The following is a 7,934-nucleotide window of genomic DNA, read 5'->3' on the forward strand; positions in this document are numbered from 1 at the left end:
CAGGTGTGGTTAAGTGTAAAAGAAAACAAAGAAAAGTTTTGTTTTCTTTTATATTTGAAAAAAAACCCTCTAGAGACCAAAATATACAAACTCAAACATATCTAACCCAGACAGTGAAAGCCTGAGGTCTGATTACAGTGTATTAGTCTCACACAGGTTTAAGTTAACTGAAGAGGACAAACAAGGAAGAAGAGTTCTAACCACTGATGGAATGAAGGGTCTTTTCTTTAACAAAGTAACAGGAGATATCATCTTTCCCTCAGAAGGAATCATTCACTATAAGCACAATGTGTTATTATTGGGATTTTTAATTGAAATGTAAATTCTGGGAACACTCTGACCTAATTTACTCCCAGAAAAAGAGGGCAAAATTCTCATTTTCAAAGTGCTATATAGTCACTTCACTGTTATTAATGAGTCTTGGGCAATGCTCTGGGCTTCTACCATTCTGCAGAGCTGACAGTATTTCACAACATTCAGCTATGGTGTATTTGCACAGCATTGTTGATTGTTATACCAAGTGACTCCCTCTGATTTGTTCCTTTGACAAAACATTTTTAAGAAATTGTTTGAAAATAGTTCTAAAATGTCAAGCCTCTGTGGGCAGGATGCTGAATGCACTGACAGCAGCAGCAGCAAAGCCTACCTGACTAGGAGTTGGACTGTGCCTGCAAACCTCTGTGCTCCTAAAAACCTAAATCAAATCTGAACTGTTGTGTTATTTTGTGGGGTTTGTGCTTGTTTGGGATTTTTTTCTTTCCTTTTTAAACAAGTCAATTGTAGGCTTGAGATCTCAAAGTCAAAATAAAAGAAAAAAAAGGAACCAAAGTATTTCCATGACATGTCCACCATTGAAAGAGATGTTTGATGCCTAGTGTTATGGACTACATTTAAGATTTAGTCTCAGAAGAGCCCTCTTTTAAGCATTTTCATGCACCAAAGTCCTTACACAAGGCCTAGGTTCAAATGTGTACCTCTTGGAACTAAAGTCCTTGTGCTGTTTTGTAACAGGTTTTTAAAATGCAAAACTGCTTTCTGCAGAGTATTTCACCTTGAAAAATGGTCATTCACTGTCACACTCGATCTTAATTATCTTTAAAGTCTAACTGTACTTAAATTACAAAAACATACAAAACAAGTATTTCCTCTATGCATAACAAAAAACATGTAACACTTAATTGCACTAACATATAATAACATTATTTTTCCCTAAGTCTGATGAAAAGAAACACAAGTTCCCATTCAATAAAGAAAATTCAATGAAATGAAACAAGCAAAATATAATTCTTCTTTAAGCAAGAGGAAGTAAGTTACACTCATAGGTAGACACTTCAAACATTCCATCTGATGCCACTACAGGAGCATGTCATGGCAAAGTCCATTCCAGGCTCTAGGAATACAAATAAGCACCTGCTTAATTTTTAGCATGTGAATACTCCTTGGAATTCTAAATTCCCAATGCATTCACTTAAGTAATATTCTGAATCTAGGGCAGAGTATTCAGCATTTTGCAAGATCAATCCTTAAGCACAGGTGATCAGCATGGAATAAATGTGCACTCAAAATAAGTCAGTCAGACTAATGTGGTAGGAACCTGGACTGCTGAAAAAAAAGAAACACGAGACTAAAACAACCAACCACCACCACATGAAAAATAGACACCTTGACAAAGTCACTGTCTTGTTCTCAACATCCATGTAAGACACGATATCTAACTTTCTAGCTGATAAAAATGGTAGAGAAAAAGCCTGAAATATCTTAACTCCACATCCTTCTCTGTGTTGTATCAGATGTACAATGAAGATCATAATGTTAACTGTGAACAACAGTCACATAATAATGTGAGTACTACTGTTCTGATTCAGGTAATTATTAAAGCAAGACAACATAAGAAGTCCAGCACTTTCTGCAGAAAGCTGAAATGAAAATGCAATTTGACAAAAAGAAATGAAATAATTCTGGCAGCAGAAAGATCAGTTAGAAGGGTAATAATAATAACAACCAAAGAAGAGAAAGGATCACTGATCTTGAAAATCCATAGGGCAGGAATTAAACACTATAATCAAATTGTTTGTGTGTCCATTTAGCATCTCATTTTCTTGCTGTGCAAGCTGAAGAACCACTTGAGACAGGCCATCTTGGAGAGTAACAAAGTGCACCAATAACTAACATGGGATGAAAAGAATATTGATAGCCTGTGACAAGCAGCTTCCTGAGAAATGTTTCTTAGTCAAATGGCTGCAATCATTAAATATATGAGGGTCAGACAATTTAATCTGCTCTTTTTATATGGATTAGTTTAGCAAAGTAACAGAAGAGACAATTAATGCCTCCATAGCTTTTCATGCCATGACACTAGCCCATCATTTTTAAAACAAATACTTGAAAGATGATTTTCTACACTGCTGAATATGGCCACATTCATTTTAGCAACTATTAACAGCGCTGATAAGGACTGACTTTATTATGAGGCACAATTTTACATTCCAGAAAATCATTACAGTAAAAGCACACACTATCTTTTCAGCAAACAGATACCTAAATGTTTTACATGAAGATTTAAATGCCTATACTTTCCAAGCTGAAATAATAATCCTGGAGAGGCTCCAACCCTATGTGCCACTACTGAGTTTATCATATAATCAGGTTTATGACTAGGGACTTAACACTTGTATCAGTGAAACACATACAATACTAGAATGAAATGTGGTTACTATTCAAGGGTGGAGAAAAGACATAGAAAAATTTAGGGCAGAAGGCAAAGAAAAATTATCACCACTGTCTATAGAAAACTCCTGTAGACTGAAAAAATTAAGTGTAATCTGCTTGGGAAAAAAAAAGGTATCATCTTATTCTGTGCCTTATTAAAGAACTACACACAACTAAAGGAATAACAGTTTAAAGCTCCTATGTAGAAATTCATAGCACTGGTCCATAAAGAATAATTAAATGAAACCCTAGACTTTCTAATAGATAAACTGTAATTAGCATTTGGCTAAAATGCCAGGGTAACACTCCAGCTCCTGATGGGAAGTGTTCTGAGCCATTTTGAGGCCAGCCTTGTATAAAGTTCTTGCAAGCAGTATCCACCAGTCCAAGACCACCAAAGACCAAGCAGCAGCCAGAGAATCTGATCCAAGATTGCATTTCCAATCTGCACAGATACACAAAGTCTTGACAATGTTACTGGATTTTCCAGGAGCTCCTCAAGTAGCTGTTCATACAGGATGCAGCACTTCCACACACAGATCTTTTAGCACTATGCTTTTCTCAGGTGTTTCCCTCTTGGCCCTTTCTGACAGTTGTTTGACAGATGATACAAATTGCCTGACACAGATTTTAAAGTCAGATATTTAAGAAAACGAATTACAGCTGACGTCTTTGGCGTAATGCTTTGTGACACAGATAGTTAGGGAGAGTGACACAGTTAGAAAATAATGTAAGTTGAAAGCGTTTGGAACAGCTCAGGATTCAAGGTGACTTTGTGCTGCAATTCACTACTTTTATAATTGTTTTGTGATACACTTTCTGGGTGAGATACAAAGCCCAGGAGAGTCAACAGGTCTGTTTCCACTGAATTCTCTGTCCTTTTTATCAAGTCTAGTGAAACAGCAATTCCAAGTCAAAGCATACCCAGCAGAGCTTGTACAGAATTAGATCTCAGAATTAGTCTTTCAAACTTCACCCCTTTAGCGTTGGTTGCTGAGGGTAAATTTCCACCTTTGCCTTTAAATAGGAAAGAAGTTTTATTTTTGCTAGAGAGGAAGAGACATCATAAACATTTCTACCTCTTCATGTAGTCCCATAAAGAACTCCTAGCGTGCTAAGCCAAATAAAATTCCTGCCTTTTTTTCCCCTATTTTGTTCAGTAGTTCAGTAGGACAAGAGAGGAAAACAAGTGCATGCCCTTGATGTTATTCAGGTTGGCAGCAACAGACCTGATGCTATTACTCTGGAAGCTTTCTTTTGATGTCTATACATTGCCCCAAAGACATTGGTCAACTAAACAGCAGAGCTAAAAGCATGGTCCTCTAGCTTCAGTTTTGTTGGTGAAATAAAACAGAAACAGCAAAACACCACTTCCACACTCAAAATCTAACACATAGATACACACCTCAGAAGGAACTCCCAAAACCAAATCAGTCTGAAGATTGATTGGACCCAAGATGTTGCAGATGAAAACTTCCTATCACTGCAAATTTTCAGCACTATTTGAGACTGTACATGAGAATTTTCAGCAGTGTAACCTGTCTAGGAGAACAAGACATTTAAAACAAGCATAATACAAAGGAAAACGAGGCCAAATGAGCATTCAAGAAACAATTAGGTGCTACTAATGAGCGTGACACTTTCTTTTTTTGACGGGCAGATTAAACCTTGTCATTCAAAGTTTTCAACTAGCAGTTAGGAGAAAGACAGAGAACACAGTACCAAGACATTTTCTATAACACTTTAGCAACACATTGATGCACAGATGCTGCTAATACCAAGGGCATATCTTTTATACAGTTAAAATTAATTTTAAAAGGCGATTTATGAATCTTGGAAGATTATGCAACTCACACCTACAGAAACACAGAGGACAAAGTTCCAAGAGCTCATTTAGACAAATTATACATTGTGTGTTTCATGTAGGGAAGGGAACTGAGGTACAAAACATGGATCCTGGTGTGCCTCAGAAAGTTTTTAACTGCAGAATCAGTATTTGAACATACTATTCCAATTCCAGAACACCATTAGCTTAAAATAAGCATATCACACTATCATATACCAGAAAGCGTAGCAGAATCTGCCCTTGTGTTGCTGCACAACAACTCAGTAAATCTGGCCCTACTTAAGTTTCAGTGGCCACCAACAGTGCAAGTATTGCTCAGTAGGAGAAAATAAGGCAAATCCAGTTCAGAGTAACCCACCCATGTTAATTAAAAAAACAAGAATGGAATTAAAAGTTGCTTTAGGCAATAATGGTAAAGTTGAATTAACATCAATATGGGAAACCATCATCCTGGAACAATCACATTTGAACATATTTATTGCATTTATTATTTCTAAACATTTCTAAATTCTAGCAGCCTATAATAAACACAAAGAACTGAAAGTTTCATCTTGGATCACTAAAATGGCCTTGGGATTCTTGTGTTCGGTTACACAACAAGTTATTCATTGACTTGGGGCAGAGAGACTTCACCCAGCACTGCGACTGCCTCAAACACCATCCAGTGGTACATGGCAGTTATTGCATTACAGCCCCAGCTCCTTGCACATTACTTTCCCTTCACAAGAAGAGTAAAGTATTTCAGAAAACTGGACAGACAGGAAGGCAACTCCACCTCAGCTGCAGGGCAAAACAGCTAAAAGAGAAACCTAAGGACATTGGGATGTAAAAACAGGTATGAGAAAAAATGAACCCCAGGAACTACAGCTGCCATTTTATAGCAGACTTGCAATAAATGACCTTCAACAACTTGAGCTAATGAATCAGTCTCTACAATGAGACGATAAAAGTGGCTTCTGTGGCCCAACCGTGATCACGGCACTGATTAGAGCATGAAATTTATGTTTTAAAATTATGTACCATGTAATTCACATGCTTTTTGCATTTCAGTCCTGTGATGTCCCTCAGAGAGCAATGTTCAGCACCACCCTCTCTGCCTTTGCAAAAGGTTGGCTCTTCTCCATGAACCTCAATCAGGCTTACACATCTCACACTCACTGAAAGAAAAGATTAAGCAGCCATAACTGAAAGGAAGGAAGGAAACATAGCTGCTCTGTTAAGGAACAGACAAGTTGTTGATTTCTTTCTAGACAATCACTGTTCTTTGCATCATTTGGAGAAAAGATTCCTAGGAATTACAATGTCATTGACTGTCCTATTGTGCTACAACCAGACAAGAGACACTGTTCTTTTCCTCCTGTCTCTGACATCTCAAAGAGCCTTGTACTGCTATCAGACTTTCATAAGGCACTTCACAAACATATCACTTGACAGCATTGCTGCATTTCACAGAAAACTGAAAAGGAAAACAAAACAGTAGGACAACTGCCTAGACCCCCCCTTTCCAGTTTGTAGGACAACTGCCTAGACCCCCCCTTTTTCTTGACTTCAGCCTCATTTCCAAAACATTCCTACAACTGTCTTTCATATGCTTAACATTGCTTCTACCCATACACTTCAAAACACAGGAAGATTTCACTTAGAAGGGACCTCTGTCGATCAGGTACCATCACCTGCTCAATTCAAGGCATACATAGGATTCTAGACAGATATATATTTTCATAATTATATCAGGGAATTAGGTGTTGCAGCCACCGAGTCATGACTCTTCTCTTGCTTACATCTGATCTAAACCAGTGCAAATAAAAGGGGAATCAAGACACCACATTTCCTTCTTATCTCTAAGACCAAGTCACTGCTGAATTTGGGCAAACTGCTTAACTAATCCTTACTAGCAGAGCCCCTTAGTTTTCTAGGGAGATAAAATGATACCTATCTCCTTTAAGGAAACTAGTGTTATCCAATACCTAAATTTATAGAATATTTCAAGAGTCCTAAATAAATAGTGATATTGAAATAAAAAGCGGTATCACCCTCTGTGGACTTCAGCAGCAAGCCAACGTGCAGGGCACTCTCTCCTAGGAGAAACTGATGGTAAAGTCAACTCTGACACAAACAAAATCCTGTTTCCCTGGACATAAGAGGAATTAGACAACTGGAGATGCTTTCTTTCCTCTTAATTCTAAGCTTTCTTTTCTCAGCATTTAACTTAAAAAGCTTTGACACTTTTCTCACGTAAAGTCTCCTATTGTTCCTGTGGTTCTGGCTGATGCTTTTTTACTGCTTTTCCTTTCCCCTTACAAGCTGTTTTTCCTGCATCATTCCCTCAAACACTTGTGCTAAAGCAATACTCTATAAAACCTCTCTGTCTGCAACAGTCCAGGAGGCCTCATGTGTGTCTTTGTTATGGGCAGTGTCATGTGTACGTGGTTTGTTGAAGGCCCCCACTGTTTCAGCTACCTGGTTCAATAAAGGAGCTTAATGACTTCTCACTTTCTAAAATGGGAGGACACTGCCAAAGGTCCCAGTTTCAACCTACAGCAGTATTAGCATCAACACAATCAATTACTAATAGCAGCTATACAAAGGCAAATGCTTCCTGGCTGTTCTTAAGTCAGTCTAATGTTAAGGGTGGCATACGAAGCAAATTTCCTACCTTAAATGCCACACAAGTGACAACCACCCTGTCCAGAAATATATTTTTAGCAACTGTTTTAATTCCCTTTTTTCCTCCTTTGTAGACACTTCGTATGTTCTGATACCACACTGATGTTTCTAGAAGTTCTCACCCTGAGTTATCACCAGTATGGTAAAGCCAGTAAAACATATTCTTTTCTACAGGTTCAACCAGTGCAGCATTTTGAACATGTTTATGGCTTCATCTGCTCTTTAACATAACTTTGACAACAGTAACTTCTACTACAATTGTAATAGTGTAAATGTGCTTTGACTAGTATGGCCTTCCCTTCCACAGGGATACCTTTCTACTGGCAATGTACTTCATTAATTACCTATGTGCAGTTAAATGAATTAAAATATTATTTTATACTGGTACTCACAGCAGCTCAGGTATTTATGATGATACTTCTGTAGTACTTTTACTGAAACGTTTTATCTACTATTTTCTTTTTGCCTTCCCACCTGGGACGTTCAATATTTGAAAAAAAAATTTTTTTACATTATAGGTTTGACTTTTGCTTTTGCAGCTCCTATGAAACATATTTAAACAGTACCTGGAAGAGATGAACAAACATTTGTCAAAGTTCTCAACAGTCAAAATGAACTCAGCTTATTAGCACTACCTTCGGAGCTGTTTTTTTTTTACTTCTGTTTCATTTCATAACAAAACCGATTACAAATCTTAACGGGGGGGGGGGGG

Source organism: Acanthisitta chloris, unplaced genomic scaffold, assembly GCF_000695815.1.
Source record: "Acanthisitta chloris isolate BGI_N310 unplaced genomic scaffold, ASM69581v1 scaffold3603, whole genome shotgun sequence".
NCBI classification, from domain to species: Eukaryota; Metazoa; Chordata; class Aves; order Passeriformes; family Acanthisittidae; genus Acanthisitta; species Acanthisitta chloris.